This window comes from Mus caroli, chromosome 7, assembly GCF_900094665.2.
Source record: "Mus caroli chromosome 7, CAROLI_EIJ_v1.1, whole genome shotgun sequence".
Lineage (NCBI taxonomy): Eukaryota > Metazoa > Chordata > Mammalia > Rodentia > Muridae > Mus > Mus caroli.
In genome coordinates, this window is record NC_034576.1 from 91,542,111 (window position 1) to 91,559,920 (window position 17,810).

The 17,810-nt window shown below is 39.6% G+C and overlaps 1 non-coding gene and 1 pseudogene across 1 annotated transcript; one reads left to right on the forward strand and one right to left on the reverse strand.

Annotated features, from left to right (window-relative positions):
* Nucleotides 1-8,757: 8,757 nt before the first annotated feature.
* On the forward strand, nucleotides 8,758-8,894 carry LOC115031650. The gene has a single exon (XR_003837319.1). It is a non-coding gene; the product is annotated as a small nucleolar RNA SNORA17 (small nucleolar RNA).
* Nucleotides 8,895-14,934: 6,040 nt separating this feature from the next.
* LOC110297981 overlaps nucleotides 14,935-17,810 on the reverse strand; it is a 3,676-nt pseudogene continuing 800 nt past the window's right edge.

Sequence of the window (17,810 nt, forward strand, 5' to 3'; positions counted from 1 at the left end):
AGAGAGGCCCCTTGGTCTTGCAAACTTTATATGCCCCAGTACAGGGGAATGCCAGGGCCAAGAAGTGGGAGTGGGTGGGTAGGGGAGCATGGTGGGGGTAGGGTATACAGGACTTTCAGAATAGCATTTGAAATGTAAATAAAGAAAATATCTAATAAAAAAAAAGTTTTGTAGGTGGTTTGGTGTCCCCATCCCATAAGGAAGGGTCCTATTTGGCTGCTGGTTGTAGGCTCTTCAGGTTCCATATCCCCACTGCTGGGCAGTTCAGTTAAGATCACCCACATTGACTGCTGGAAGCCTCTCTTATTGCAGGACTCTGGAATTTCCTAGAAATTCCCTCTATCCACCAACCCTAGCAGCTGCATATTTCCATTCATTCTTCTTGCCCTCTGGGCCTCTCCCCTGTCTCTTTCCATTCTTGATCCTGTCCCCTATTCCCCTCTTCCCTCTCTCACCCAGGTCTAGCTCTTCCTTTACCACCCATGACAATTTGGTTCCCCCTTCTAAGTCGGATTCAAGCATCCTCACTTGGGACTTTCTACTCTTTTAAGTTCTTTGAGTCTGTGGGGTGGATTATGGGTATTCTATACTTTTTGGCTAACATCCACATATAAGTAAGTACATGCTATATTGCATGTCATTTGGGTCTCCGTTACTTCAGTCAACGATATTTTCTAGTTCCATCCACTTGCCTGTGAAATTTATGATGTTGTTAATAGTTGAATAGTATTCCATTTTGTAAATATAGCAGATTTTCTGTATCATTCTTTGATTGAGGAACATTTGTGTTTTATTCCAGTTTCTGGCTATTAGGAATATAGCTACTATAAACATAGTGGAGCATGTGTCCTTGTGATATGATGGAGCATCTTTTGGTTACATGCCCAGGAGTGGTACAGCTGGCTCTTCAGGTAGAACTATTTGAAATTTTCTGAGGACCCACCAGAATGATTTCCAGAGTGGTTTTACAAGTTTGCAATCCCACCAGCAACGGAGAAACATTCCCCTTTCTCAACATTGTCACCAGCATGTGCTCTTACTTGAATTTTTAATCTTAGCCTTTCTGATTGGTGTAAGGTGGAATTTCAGGATTATTTTGATTTGCAATAATTATGGCTAAGGATATTCAACATTTCTTTAAGTGGTCCTTAGCGTTTCAAGAGTTCCTGTGCTGAAAAATCTCTGTTTAGCTCTGTAAATCCCCCTCCCCCACCTTTTTTATTTTTTTTTTAAACTGGATTATTTGTTTTGTTAGAGTCTAACATCTTGAATTCTTATTTTGGATTATTAGCCCTCTGTTGGGTTATTGAAGGTTTAGTGAAGAATTTTTGACACTCTGTAGGCTGTCATTTTGTGCATTGACAGTGTCCTTTGCCTTACAGAAAATTTTAAGTTTTACAAAAATTTATCAATTGTTGATCTTAGAGCCTGAGCCATTGGTGGTCTGTTAAGGAAATTTCTCCTGTGCCTGCATTCCAGCCATTTCCCACTTTCTCTTCTATTAGATTCATTGTATCTAGTTTTATGTTGAGGGCCTTGATCCACTTGGACTTGAGCTTTATTCAGGGTCTATTTGCATTCTTCTACCTGTAGATATCCAGTTAGAACAGCACCAGTTGGTTTTGGCTTCTTTTTCGAAAATCAAGTGTCCATAGGTATGTAGGTTTATTTCTGGATCTTTGATTCTATTTTATTGAGCAACCTGTCTGTTTTTGTATCAATACCGTTTTGTTTTGTTTTTTGTTTTGTTTTGTTTTCTTATTACTATTGCTCTGTTGATCATGAGTACAGCCTGATATGGTGATTCCTCTAGAAGTTCTTTTATTCTTTAGGATTGTTTTGGCTTCCCTGGATTTTTTTTTGTTTGTTTGTTTGTTTGTTTTGTTTTGTTTTGTTTTGTTTTTTCTCTTGTTAAGGTCAGGATCCCTCCTGCAAAATCTGTGAACAATTGTGTTGGAATTTTAATGAAAATTGCATTGAATCTCTAGATTACTTTTGGTAAGATGACCATTTTCTCTATGTTAATCCTACCATTCCATGATTATAGAAGTTCTTTCCTTCTGCTGATATCATCGTCCATTTCTCTCTTCAGGGACTCAAAGTTCTTGTCATACAGATCTTTTTCATTTGCTTGATTAGAGTTTTACCAAGATATTTTATATTATTTGTGGCTAATGTGAAGGGTGTTTTTATCCCATTTCTTTCTCAGCCTGTCTATCGATTGTATAAAGGAGGGCTACTGATTTCATTGAGTTAATTTTATACCCAATCACTTTGTTGAAATTGTTTATCAGATATAGGATTACTAAACATGAATTCTTTTCCATCTTTCTGAATTTATTGGTAGAAAGCCAATGCATGGTAGATAGGCTCCATGTTCCCACAACATTAATGCTGACATAGATACACCGAACTGATAAGGTCTTAGAATCATAATAATGCTAGAACATGCTTGGGATAACCAGTTTGTTTTGGTATTGATGAGGATAATTAACATGACAATTATGAGTTATGGTAACACTGCCTACCAAATTCAAATTCCCCTTTTCATTGTCTAATATATTTTCTGTGTGTACAGATATTTACAGATATGTACATATATGTGTGTGCTATAATACATGGACATGCATAACACACACACACACACAATGACACACTATCACAATGTCCAAGTCATTAAAAAGAGTAAACTTGCACAATGCTTTCTCATCCTACACTGTTAGTCTGTCCGTAACTATATATTACCCCATCTTTTTCGTATCATGAGGTTCAAGCTTAAGTTTTTCACATTGGAAACTGAGAATTTATTTGCATCAATTATGTTCATTTTGAGTTCTAAGATCTCTATCACAATGGTACTTTGATTTTTCTTACTTAAAAATTGATGAATAATTGTTGTTTAACTAATCACATATTTATGAGGCAGGAAATTCCATAAGGTTTGACTAAGCTAAGTTTGTGAAGACTTCACTGTCAAGATAATGAACATGTGTTCTGCCTCAGGGTTTACTTCTGACCACTCACAGTGTTTCTCCCTGATATTATCTGGCAGCACCCTACCCCATTGCTGAATTGCCCTATGCTCACTGCGCCAGTCCATGCTTATACCCCTCTGAACCTATTCCTCCCTTAAAGCTTATTAGCCAGACAAACACACATGCACATATTGGATTTGAAAATATACTTAATTATCAAGTTTGCTTAAAGAGGGCAGCAACAATTACATAACTGGTATTATCAAAAACAATATTTTATTTTTTAGTAAACCTTTCCTTCTGGGAACCCAGAACAGACTTGTGGAATGTTCAGCATTCTAAAGCTTTTGTTTGTTTTCAGCACACTTAAAGTAAAATATTTTTCATCCTTTTCAATAGGGCAGACAAAGGCTTTAATTAAACAAATGTCACATGGGAACACTTGCCCTCCAAGCCTTTAGTGGTCCTAATTAGCAGATGCAGCTGTAGACTCTATCAATATTAGATGGTCTGTTTATTAGGTCCATTTATATCACAGCCATCAGGGAGCATGTGGGAGGCACCCCAGAATTACCAGCTTTAATTAAAATGATCTCAAATGGTGAGGAATATAATCCACACAAAATGGTCCAGGTAATAGAGGGAAATGAAAACATACAATATTTGGAATATTCTTAGGGCTTCCTTGGGAGGACTAAAGGAGAGTATTTGATATTTTTATTGTCAAAATCTGCATGAGAAAAAAGACATGAGAGGAACAGGCTGAGTTACAAAGATATATACCAACCAAATTCAAGCATTTCACTTTTCTCGCCTAGAGTTCCTGAGTGATTGCCTTGCTGTCACTAGGATTTGAAATAAGTAGATGAAGGGATGGGCACAACCATTTCATTCAAATGTTACATAACTTATTATAGAACAAGTTGATTATGTAATGTTAGGTCTGAAAAAAATCATAGAAATGTATTTTATAGATGATTGATAAATAGATAGGCAGACATATGGTTGATAGATAGATGATAAGTAATACTTGAAATTTTCTAGATAAAACATGCAAGGCTCAGAAATATTTTCTTATGATGGGAGAGATGACTTAGTGGTTAACAGCACTTGATACTCTTCCAATGGATCTTTGATTCCCAGAAATCACACGGCAGTAAAGTGCTATCTTTAATTATAGTTACAGATATGCAAGAGACCCATTGAAAGTATGTAGTGCACACACAGACACAGGCAAAACACCATACACATAAAATAATAAAATAAATAAATCTCAGAAATTTATTAAAATAATAAGTCCTTCTCAAATGTCTTTGTGTGTGTGTGTGTTTGTTTTTTGTTTTCTGTTTTTTTTGTTTGTTTGTTTGATTTTTTTTGTTTTTTTCAAGACAGGGTTTCTCTGTATAGCCTATGCTGTCCTGGAACTCACTTTGTAGATCAGGCTGGCCTCGAACTCAGAAATCCACCTGCCTCTGCCTCCGGAGTGCTGGGATTAAAGGTGTGTGCTACCATGCCTGGCTTCAAATGTCTTTAACTGAATGAGTGAGAACATGTGACTGACTCTAAATTCCAAACACCTTTATATACTATAGGATCACTCGGTCTGTCAACAGAAGGTAATGTTTCATCCAGTGGCACCTTTAAAAATATTTAAAATATTTCCTTTATTTTTTAATGTATACAAGTGTTTTTGCCTGTGTACTGTGTGATTGCCTGGTGCCTGCAGAGGACAGAAGAGGACATTGGAAACCCTGGGACTAGAATTACAAACAGCTGTAAGTCATCAGATGGGTTCTAGTAATAGAACCTGGGTTCTCTGGAAGAGCATTCAGTCCTCTTAACAACTGAGTTAACTCTCCAGGTCCCAAAATTTTATTCTTTTTTTTTTTCTTTAACATTTTTCTAATTTCTCTTTCTTTGTTGGTTTTTTTTCCAATTCATAAAATCAGAATAATATATGGTTCTCAAAATTGAACTATGTGAGATAAGGCACGAGAAAAGATTTTAGCATTTGAAAAGTGACAGTCCATTCTCATTTTGCATCAAGGCCTTGCTTCAAAAGACATATTGATACAGAGGCTCCAGGAGCTTTCACTGGGGATGCGTTGACTAACTGTAAAGCTGTATTGAAGGATAACCTCAAATAGAAGCTACCCTTCATGTTCTACCGAAACATAAACCAGTTTCGCTCGTTCAATTTTCTGGGGAAATAATTACAAGGGACATGTTTCTAAAGGGCAAAAGTTAGGAAAATTGAAAGGAATCATAACCAATGCATTATGGGAATGCTGCAGTCATTTAGGGGAAGCATCTAAATGATTTTATTGAAATTTCCTCAAAGGCACAACAGAATAAATTTCTGGCTCGACATATCCACAGAAAGCATAAAATTTATGTAAATGTACTTAGTTTTGTGTTGAAAATAGTACAGTTCTATGTGTCATTAAACTCGCTTTCTTTTTCCCTCTTTCTCTGTTACACACACACACACACACACACACTTTTTAAAAATGAACTAAATTCTCTCTCTCCACATCCACACTGACAGAAATCACCCAGACATGTTCCTGCTCCACAGAATATATCCTTTTATCCACAGTGACTGAAATAGCACTAAAAATGTTCAAGGAGATACAGTATACAATCTAAGATACACAAATTTGTAAAGAATTCAACTCAGGTGGATATAGCCTTTTAAAAATTATTTCCAAGGTGACTGTCATGACTGTGTTTTGCAACCAAGCCTAACATTTTGATACATTAGTGATTCATAGGAAGTCAATTACTTCCAGATGAAGAAGACAGAAGCCAGAGAAACTTACTTACCTTTTGTGTAAATGATTCATGTTTCTATAAATGCCACGGTCTACTTGTTAGAACATTCAACATTAAAGATTTTTGTTAGCTTACTTTTCAAACAGAAATAGGATTTGATGGAAAGCAAGGAGAAATCATAGTCCTAAATCTTTAGGTTTTACAGCTTGCTCCATTTTGCATTGTTAAAGTGACTGCCCCAGGGAATTGCTCGGAGCCCTCTAATCATGATGGGGGCTCATTTCTTAGTTTCTTCAGCTGCAGAACTTTGCTGACTAGTTACAACTCCCAGCTTGGTCCCTCTCTGGGAATTGCTCTTCAAGCACTGAATGTGACACAAGGTTATACCTGGTTCTTGTAATGTAATCTAGAATGCTCCTTAAGGGTCATCCAGTTCTATGCTCCCAAGGAGATGAGTTCTGCATTACTGCAGCACAAGTCACACTTCATCTTCTTCAGTCTTAATTCCTTCACACTCTTGCAGATGGTGCCATTTCTATAAACAAGTATTTATTCTAGTGTCTGTTTACTGGGAAGCCCAGCCTGTGACAACTTCTCAACTAAAGAGTTAACTGTCTTTTGCTCTTTCCACAGGGTGGTTTCATTAGGGCTCATCTGTGAGACGAAATGAAAACAATATATTAAGATATGCGAATCTGAGCCATCTTTGGGATGTTAGCCAGAAAAGTCTGTAAAGTGATCCTTTCCTATTTAACTGTCTTTAGTATAAGACTTCCTTATGCTTTAGATACTGTTTCTCAATATCTTGTAAAAAGGCATTAGAACCCAAGTCCTGTATCTTCAAGTCTAGTAGCTCCAGCTTGCTTTCGTCACTTATATTTTCAGGGGAGCACATAGCAGGACATCTTTATTCTAATTCTGAGTATGGCTATCACACTCAACTTGTCTATTTTCAAGTAAGTAGAAAAGCTCCTGCCTTTGAGTAGCATTTTCCTTCCCTGCAGCAATGAGCAGCAGTGCTGTAGAAGACAGATGTAGCATATTGCTAAACTGAGTCCCAAACATAGCACAGAACCCTCAGAACAGTTCAAGATCGACCTGGAGAAAACAGAAAAAATAATCTTAGGTGTTTGATGTTCCAGTTATTTCAGGATTGTTTGTTATCACAGCATAACCTAACGTGATCGATTCCGACTAATAGATTATTTTCTTTACCTAAGATGCATTAGTAGAGAATCACAATCTTCTGCTAGAATTGAAGTATCATTTACACCTGAATGTACCTTAAATGGTAATATAATTGACAAAATTTGTGCTTGCAATCAAGTGGATATAATTTAATTTGAATATCCAAGCTATTACATGTGATTTAATACCCTGGCTTAAATGTTTATTTCTCAGACTCCACTTACTACTCATTAGATGAAGCTAATACTTTTATTAAAGCATTGACAAAATGGTTTGATAGTTCCACAAAATAAGATGGCTTAAGAAGACGGATGACAGCACCAAAAAGTGTTTTACAGGATGTTGTCAACCTGCTTTTGCCCCCAAATGGATGGGGCAAGGGATGCTGTAAAATGGTATCTTCATGAACTGACACAGCTACTGTACTCTTGAAGTCAGCAGCTATGTGTGTTACCCACACATCAAGCCAATCAATGTTCCAGGTCAGAAAGAGGATGGGATCCCAGGGACCCACTGATAACTGAAGAACTATTGGCAGTTACTAGCTACTGTGGGAAGAGAGCGACATTCTTTAGAGATGGTTATACTGGTAGACTGCTGATCCTCCATTGGATGACCCATTTATGAACATAAGGTCAGTAATAATTGGATTCAATGGGTTTAAGAAAGAAGACAAGCAAACGTGAATAGCTAGCAAAGTAATGTGTTGTGGGGAATTCAAGAAGAATTGAAGGAGAGAAATGAAGTGTGGATAGATTATATTAAGTGTATGTGTGAAATTCTCTGAGAACTCTAAAAAATCATTCATAAAAATCTTAATAAAAAGCAAATGAATTTTCATATCTGTCTTTCCACTACATCTCCAGGGGTGACTGATAGCTTCCAGTAGCCTCTGGAAAACCATAGGGCACATATAAGAGTGCGGATCCAGTAATGTGTTATTCATAAGGAATGTGAAAAACATATCACTGTTTAAAATGCAGATTCTCTATGCCTATCACATTCAACAGATTAGAATTTTAGAATATGCTGTGTATTTTTAGAAAATCCTTTTGACAACACTTCTCTGAGATAGAAAAGTTACTGTAAAGAACAAATGCTAATACTTCTTTTCTATATGATCACATTTAAATGGTTGACACAACCAAAAAGGCTTTCAACGGAGTTCTCCAAACAATCTACATCCCATCAAGGGAAGATCACTCACTTCACTGTGGCTGCCTCAAAGGAGACTCAACAGAGCTCTTAAGGGAATGTGATTCACACTTCAAAGTGATACATCTAAGTGGAAAATCTTTGTGAATTATTTGTGTGTCTGAGCGTCACATGAACTGTAATCTGACTAAGGTGCAGTTAGCTGATGAGGATCAAGGAGCAGAGATATGAGTCTTGAAGTCTAAGTAACATCAGATATCTATGAAATGAGGGCAAAGATACTTCAAAAACCTCCTCATACAAGTGAGTCATTAGAGTTTGAAATCTTTTGGATGGAACTTTTTTTTTTATAGTTTAGAAATAGTTCTCTCATTGGTTATAGTATTATTGTTGTTGTTGTCATTATTATTTTTAATAGGAGTCTCACTTTGATGCCTAGGCTAGTCAGATACTCCTGGGCTCATTTGTTTTTCTCATACCAGCCTCCCAAGCAACTGGAACTAAGGGCATGTGCCACCATTCCTGCATCTCCTTATAGTCTTTTCAGTAGTGGTGAGTGGGTTGCAACTGTCACCTTTTTAGCATCTTTTACATCAAGTCACTTTTCTTCACTTCTTATTGTAAGTTAATAGGTCAACAATAGGAGGTTGAAAATAGCTAAGGTCCTGCCCCTAGAGGCCTTCCTGGCATGGCATGGCTGCTATGTCGCATGTGTGTCAGTAGGTGGCAGAGAGGAGAGAGGCTGTGTCTACACTCAGTGCTCTAACCTGTGAACATCTGAATGATTAACAGACCTTGAGAGAGAGCAATGCTGAGATGACCACCAGAACAAGCACCAGGTAGGCCTGGAGGGGCTCCCAGGATGGGAGCAAGTTGCTGACAAGAAGAACCCCACCTGGGATGGTAGGTCTGAGTGTCAAGGACTGAGAAAGATAACCCTCGATCCTTGCCAGGGGCCAATGGGGCAGTCAGGGAAAGGAACAAACTCCAGACTACCACCAGACTGGCACCATGTGGCCTCAAGAGGAAGCTAGCCTGAGAGAACAACCAATTTAGTGCTGCACAGGCCTGGTGGGGGCTGGGAGACCATGCCAGAGATGACTCCTGCCCTGTGTCCTATGGTAAAAGCATGCCATAGCACTCTCAAGACCATTTCTGAAATGACCCCAGACACCCAGAGATTCTGGGTGCTACTAAGGATGAGCAAGTAAGTGGTGGAGAAATGAGAGAGAAAGAGAAACAGAATGATATAGGCACAAGGAAGAGAGGCAGAACTGTAGAAATCTCAAGGGTAGTGAGGAACAGCCTGATGTGAGTAGCCAGTGATGCCAACTGGGACTGTGGTGAGGTCCTGGCCTGTCCTACCACTGAAGGCCATGCCTGGGTCCATGACCCTGTTGCATCAGTGATTTGTTACCACCAAAATCCAGGAGGATATGTTTGGTCTTGCCTGCTACCTGGGGACATACTGAGGTCTATAGGCTGTGAAGAACTAGCTCCACCCCTTGCCTTGGTGTCATGGGAGAGCTGGTTCTAAGGAGCATGAGAACTGAAGAGCTGACTCCCACCCCTAGCCAGCTGAAGTACTCAGGAGAGTGGGCCTGCACATTTCAGGAGTTGTGTGTGCTCTGGCCCCGAGGATACAAGCATGGGAGTGCTACCTCTATCAAACTCCTCTCTTCTGTGGTGGTATGAATAAAGGAGAGATGCTCTCCTTTCCCCAGCCTCTTACTACCTACAGAAGGCAGGAGCCCTGGCCCTGCAGTCATGAGAGCAGGAGAGCTGTTCCTGCTCTTCATCAGCTTTGGAGAGCAAACACTAACTCACCTGGGTAGCAGATTAGAGCTGGTCTTGGTGGTGGTGATGGTGGTGAGGCTGGATGAGCTGGTCTTGAGGACATGAGAGTGTGAGAGCTGGCCCTGCCACTTGTCTGCTTTGTATTGACATGGGCAAGGGAGAGATGTACCCCGTTAACCCTTACCATCTCTAGCAGGCAGGAGAGCTGACCCAGAGGTCATCAGTGAGGGAGAGCTGTCCCTGCCCCTCACCTGCTGCTACATTCAGGAGAGCAGGCCTTGTATCTTACCTAGAGAGCACAATAGAGCTGACCCTGATGGCAGGGGCATGGGTGAGATAGCCCCAAGGGTGTGAGATTGAAAATGCTGACCCACAAATTGTCTGCTGTGCTGCAGGATGGAGGAGGGAGAGATGTTCTCTGCATCCGTTATCTTTTACCACATAACACAGGTGGGTGGGAGAACTGGTCCTCTGGTCATGAAAGCAGGAGAGCTGTCCTTGCCCCTCACCTGCTGTAGCACTTAGGAGAACAGGCCCTGCACCATGACTGGACAACACAGTAGAGCTAGATCTGTCTGGATGTGGGGGTTGCAGGTGAGCCAGGCCTGAAGGCAGGAGTGTGGGAGAGCCTGACCTGCCTCTTGTCTGCTGGGTAGTGGCTCAAATGAGTGAGAGATGCCCTCCTCCCCTTCTTCATCCATCACCACTTACAGCAGGCTAGAAAAGCTTGTCCCAGGTTCATGAGAGTGGAAGAATTGACCATGTCCATCACCAACTGCAACACTGAGGAGAGCAGGCCCTGCACCTTTCCTGAGCAGCAGGGTAGAGATAGTTCTGGTTGCCAGGATTGTAGGTTAGCAGGTCCTGAAGGCAGAAAAGTAGCAGCACCAGTGGGCTCACAAGCTTAGATACCTCTAAGGTCCACATTCAGGAGTTTAAATTGCCCCACTCTAACATCTATCTCATTGATAAATGCTGGAATGCATGAAGGGCCTCATCCTACAAGTCCAAATCGATAGGATCACCATAACACAGAACAACAACAGGATATCTGAGAGGAGTCCAAGTGAAGTTTCAGTATTGATGGAATAGCTGAAGTCAGAGGTCATCTACCAGACCAATGAGTCATTGCAATGAACTTTTGCAAGCAAAGTGTGAACAAAAGGATATACTGTGGACACACTGTGATGCACTACAGCTTCCACAATCAGATATTTTTTTTTTCTGTTTGGGGGAGAGGTTGCAAGGGTGGAAGGGTATGTACAAGGGGAGAGGAGGATGAGTACAATTGGGGTGCATGATGGAAAATTAACAAAGAACCAAATGAAAAGTTAAAAAGAGAAAAAAAAAAAAAAAAAAAAAAACAAGGCTGACTCTAATTCCAATGGTGTCATTGAGCTTTCTCCTTCTAGAACAAGAAAGCAAAAGTCACTTTTGTTTTTAGTTTTGGGTTAAAGTGAACTCATACCTGATGAATTCTGTGGTAAAGAGTAAGAGGAATATAGGATTGACTAGTAATTGTGGCTTTGAGAAATGGTGTAAGGGACTGAGGCTGATCCACCTCTGTTGGGTAGAAGTCCTTGGCTAAGCACTAAACAAGGAGTCTCAACCCTAGTTTCTAGCACCACAAACTTTCGGTGCATCATATGCTCAAGGAGAGCATGGATAACCAGCAAAGATACACAGTGTTCCTTTCCTTGCTTGAGTTTTGATGCCTGGAAAGTACCACTTCATAACTTTTCCCACCATTCCCCTGTCCTGCCAGAATTCTTGCGTCATGCAGGAAATCAGAAAGGAAACTATACCAAATGTCTTCCAAGTAGCTTGATGTTGGATTTCTCACCAATATGGGTGGGCGAGGTGTCTTTAGAAATCTCAAACAAAACTGAGAATTTGTAACAAATGTGATGCTGCTGGCACTTGAATTATTGAGAAATTTGGACTTATGATTCATCCAGCACCCTTGCTCCAGTTAAACTGGGGTTGCTGGCAGACTCCTACATTTGATTTCTGTTAGAACAGAGTGTGCTTGCAAGGCAAAGATGTAGTATATTCTGAATTATCACCGGTCTGATAAAATGGAGTTACTGCATTTTTTTCGAGTCACATGAGAATATAAGGGATTGGGGATCAGTGTGCCACTCAGACTTGCCCTCATTCCCTTCTAATGTGCGGGAGCCAAATTTGAATCACAAAGATGAGTGTTTCATCACTTTTACCACTCTGATGGAATGAAACTCATTAGAATTATGTCCAGTTCTTATCAATATTTTGAGAGTGTGGAATGTTTTATTCATCACCAGACAACATCGGTTGGCTCATTCATCATGCTACTCTGTGACACTCCATTTCTCAGTACATATTTCTCATCCACAAGTATATTCTAGGATATCAGACACCAAAATGCCAGCAATGCCAGGAGTCAATGTATCAAGAAGTAGTTTTCAACTAAAGAGATGTAGCAATTAGATGATTAACATACACCTTCCTTTCTGTGGTGACAGAGAGATGAGTAACTTGGTGGCATTGACTACATTGTCTTTGAGTTTCCCATTCATATTGAGATCTACTTGCCCTTAATCTTCACTAATTTGCTTGATATTTTAGATGTTGCTGATTTTCTTCTATTTCTTGTTTCCTGACACCATTTTCTCATCTGTGTTTTCTGTGAAAAACTCCCAAACATGTGATTTGCACACATATCATACCTCAAATATTTCTTCAGGAAGACATCAACTGAATGTGTCTGTCTCTTTAAGGCTGGACGGGGATGCAACAAATACTTATTGGGGTTTGAGGATGTCAAATTAAAAATGATCCATTGTAACAACAAAACAATGTTAAATTATCACAAAAAAGCAAGATAATAACAAATATCCTTGGTCCTCCTTAACACATTTTCACAGCTTTGGTGATTTGATTCCCCATAACTGGATGCTTTGCTAATCTCTCCAGCAAAACAAGAACAGCACTAACTTTTAGGCAGTGTAAAATAGGTTAAGTGCACAGAACTGAGATAGAAAACAGAAACATCAGTTTATGAATTTGTCATAAGAAATAATGACCACAAAGACTGAAATACTCCATTTTCATGTGACACCTGCATATGTTGCTAGAGGGTAACCTAACATGATTCCAAATAACAATAAGATGTGTGAATACCGTGCACTCCAAACAAGAGAAAAAGCATCTGGAGTCTAAGGGCACTGGTCTCTGCCTGATCCCTAATCTAAGTGTGCTAAAACTCCTTCACACACAATTCTTCTCCAATCATTCCACATTGACGTTCCTTCTTGAACAATACTTGCAAATTGTTGGCTAGATTTGAATACCCACTGGAAAATGTAATCATGAGAAATGCCTCTGACATTCTCAACCCCTGTTAGTCTCCCATTCTTTCTGTAAATGTTAACTAATTCAATTCAATGCAAACTGGCTCTGCTGGACTGTAAATTATTCATAAATGTGCTATGATTTTTTGCATATGCCAGACTGTTTTCACTTCCAAGAGTCAAACTCCTTTCCCCAGTGTTTAGTTCCAAGAGGGCTAATGCACTGCAAAGACTAATTTTAGTTACCAATCCATGCTCTGTCTGCTGCGTGGATCTCTTCAGGTGGACATCTTTGAATTTTAAGCCTGGTATTGTTTGTGTCCCTAAGCTCTGTTCTTTGTACTTTGCCACACTGTTCCTCAGAGGCAATAGCATCAATTCTTTACGTCACAGCTGATTTGAAGAAAGATTTCTACCCCTAGAACAAAGTGTGACAACTCCTAAAGATCTATCTAGCTTCTAAGAACATATAATTTCCGAATGTTCTTCGTCTGGCTAAATGTCAAAATTAAGACTTTTTTTTTTTTTTTTTTTTTTTGTTTTTTTTTTTTTTTTTTTTTTTGGTAAGTAATTCTGACAAAAATTATTGCTCTTGAGTATTCAGGGACATGAAACCATGTGTGAGTTATCTTCTTAATTGCCTCAGTTTTTCACTTCACTGACTTTAGAATCATGATATAACTTGCCATGTCTCCTCACTCATCCACATTGCATCTGATATGGATGGTCCAAGAGGAATGCAAGTAACTTTCTAAAGACTGTAAAACACCTAGTTATCTGTCCTGACCCTGCTCAGGAGCAACTACACACAATGCTGTAATTAACTGAGATTGGCTATGAATGGAAATCGTGTAGATGGATTTTATTATGAAGGAATAAAAACAGGCTTACTAACCTAATGTGATATTTATCCAGCACATATGTTGTAGTTGTTCAGTTTTCTAGAACTTTCTTTTTATATATCTTCCTTGTTACTTCCATTTCCTCCTTTTATAGTCTACCCAATTAAAAATTGCTGATGCTCCCACTGTGAAATCAAGTACATGACTCTCAAAGAAAGTTGTAGAAAATGTAAAAAGTAGATCTGTTCAAAAAACAGTTTAATTCTATCACTCAGATGCAGAGAAGCCTGGATATTTGTGAGTTTGAGGCCACCGTGGTCTACATATTAAGTTCCAGGACAGCCATGACTACAGACTACATAGAGAGACTCCGTGTTAAAACTTAAACAAAAGAGCAACAGCAATAAAAACATCTATTTTCTAATAATTGAAAAATATTTCTGTTAATCTCGTCATGTAGCCTTCCTTTTTGGTGTACACACAGAACATAAGCTAGTTTTTGCTTGTTGCTTTAAAGTTTGTCATCTTACCTATTTTTGGGAACCACTTATTTTGCAATCTCCTTTTCTTGGAGAAGAGGAGGTAAGAATAGATCAGGAGGGGAGATCCAGATAAACAAATATAAGCAACACTCCCAGAAATGTAAACACAGGGAATGAGGCAGAGCCAAGTAGTAGTTCGTTCTACTGGGGATTGTTGGAAAATGTGTGTTTATAAGGTCAGCAGGACCAGTAATCATTGAACTGGACCACCATGTTGAGAGATGTGCACTATAGTTAGATGACCAAAGGAAAGAATTTCTTTTTTTTTTTAAGTTGGAAAAATAAATTTACTTGTTCTAGGGTGTTGGCCAGAGTCCCCTTAGAACTTCTAAAACTGCTTCTTTGTGCCAGCAGCCTTGGTGACCTTGAGCATATTGACTTGAACATTCTTGCTCAGGGGCCTACATTCTCCAACAGTGACAATGTCTCTGATCTGTAAATCCCTAAAACAGGGGGACAGGTGCACAGACATGTTCTTGTGACTCTTCTCAAAGCGATTATATTTTTCAATGTAATGGAGATAGTCCCAGCAGATGACAATGGTCCTCTGCATCTTAGTCTTGGTTACGACACCAGACAGGATCTGACCTTGGATGAAGACATTACTAATGAAGGGGCATTTCTTGTCCATGTAGATGTCCTCAATAGCTTCCTTGGGACTCTTGAAGCCTAGACCAATGTTTTTGTAGAACTGAGGGAGTTTTTCCTTGCTGGTTTCTCCAAGCAAAACAGGCTTCTTGTTTTGAAAGATTCTAGGCTGCTATTGGCAAGAACACTCCATTTGAATGTCTTCCACCTTCCCAGCAGCCTGAGAAAAGGGCAGGTAGACCAACTCCCAGATTCCTTATTCATCCAAGGGAAGACTTTCTTTCTTTTTCTTTTTTAAAATATATTTTATTGGACATTTTCTTTATTTACATTTCAAATGTTATCCCCTTTCCTGATTCTCCACGCCTCCCAAAATCCTCCATCATGCCCCCCTTCCTGTTTCTATGAGGGTGTTCCCCCACCCACCTACCCACACACTCCTGCATCCCCATCCTGGCATTTCCCTACACTGGGGTAATGTTCCTTCACAGGAGCAAGGGCCTTTCCTCTCATTGATGCCCAACAAGGTTATCCTCAGCTACATCTGTGGCTAGAGCTATGGGTTGCTCTATGTGTATTCTTTGACATCCAATAGAGGGGTAATATCCAATATATACAAAGAACTCAAGAAGTTAAACTCCAGATAATCAAATAGCCCTATTAAAAATGGGGTGCCGGGCGTGGTGGGGCATGCCTTTAATCCCAGCACTCGGGAGGCAGAGGCAGGCAGATTTCTGAGTTCAAGGCCAGCCTGTTCTACAAAGTGAGTTCCAGTGAGTATACAGAGAAACCCTGTATCGAAAAGACAAAAAACAAAACAAAAACAAACAAAAAAAAAACCCCAAAAAACCAAAAAAGGGGGGAGCAGAGCTAAACATAGAATTATCAACTGTGGAAACTTGAATGGTTAAGAACCATTTAAAGAAATGTTCAACATCCTTAGTCATCAGGGAAATGCAAATCAAAACAACTCTGAGTTTCTATCTCACACCATTCAGAATAGCTAAGTTCAAAAACTCAGGTGACAGAAGATGCTGGCAAGGATGTGGAGAAAGAGAAACACTCTTCCACTGTTGGTGGGATTGAAAGCTGGTACGACACTCTGGAAATCAGTCTGGTGGTTTCTCAGAAAATTGGACCTGAGGACCCAGCTGTACCATTCCTGGGCATATACCCAGAAGATGTTCCAACATGTAATATGGATACATGCTCCACTATGTTCATAGCACCCTTATTTATAATATACAGAAACTGGAAAGAATTCAGATGTCCCTCAACAGAGAAATGAATACAGAAAATGTGGTACATTTACACAGTGGAGTACTACTCAGCTATTAAAATTGATGAATTCATGAAATTCTTAGGCAAATGGATGAAACTAGAAACTATAATACTGAATGAGGTAACCCAAATACAAAAGAATACACATGGTATGTACTCAATGATAAGTGGATATTAGCCCAAAAGCTTGGACTACCCAAGGTAATATTTCACAGACCACATGAAGCCCAAGAAGAAGGAAGACCAAAGTGTGAATTATTTGGTCTTTCTTAGAAGGGGGGAACTAAATACTCACAGGAGAAAATATGAAGACAAAGTGTAGAGCAGAGACTGAAGGAAAGGCCATTCAGAGACCACCCCATCTGGAGATCCATCCATATACAGTCACCAAACCCAGACACTATTGTGGTTGCCAAGAAGCACTTGCTGACAGGAGGCTAATATAGGGAGACCTTCCAAGAACCTGATAAATACAGAGGCAGATGCTTGCAGCTTACCATTGGACTTAGCACGAGGTCCCCAATGGAGGAGTTAGAGAAAAGATTGAAGGAGCTGAAGATGTTTGCAACCACATAGGAAGAACAACAATATCAACACACCAGAATCCTCAGGGCTCCAAGAGACTAAACCACTAAGGGAAGAATTTCTTAAACAGTGACTTTACCACTGTTAATTACAGAACAAGCTTTAGCTCATTGCCAGAACTCAGTTATATCTATTGATTACATGGAAGAACAAATGGCAGCTATGTAGAAAACAGAAAGCAATATAATCATGTAGAGACAAGGAAAACCATTAAAAAGAAAACTTGTTTTCCTGTTATTGTGTTGAATAAGTTTCTAGAATCACAAATAATAGAGGATGGATGGGCTTATACAAAATTAAAATTTAAATAATGTTCTCTCATCAGATTCTTATGGTGTCAGATGAGTAGGTTACTTTCTCTTAGTAGTCTGCTTAAGTCTCTGTCAGGGAATGGGAGTATTTGTATTAAAGATAACACAGATCGAATAACCTGCAAAAAAGTGTAGCTTTAATGGAGGTAGGCATAAGATCAGTACCTGTGCTCCATGTAGTCAACCTAATGAATTCCCAGAGTGCCCAGTCATCTATTAAGAATACTCATACACAACTGAACATTTAAAATTCAAGACAGGACACTCACCAGCTACCCACAACACCCACCACAGGATCTTAAGACTTCTGGTGAGTGGAGCACAGCTTCTGCTCCAATCCAAGTGCTCGGGACCTGAGACTGCATTAGTTAGGGAAGCAGAAACCGGCCTGAGTAGGGCCACAGGCCTCATCCGGCCGGATCAGCGCCAGGGTAGCGGG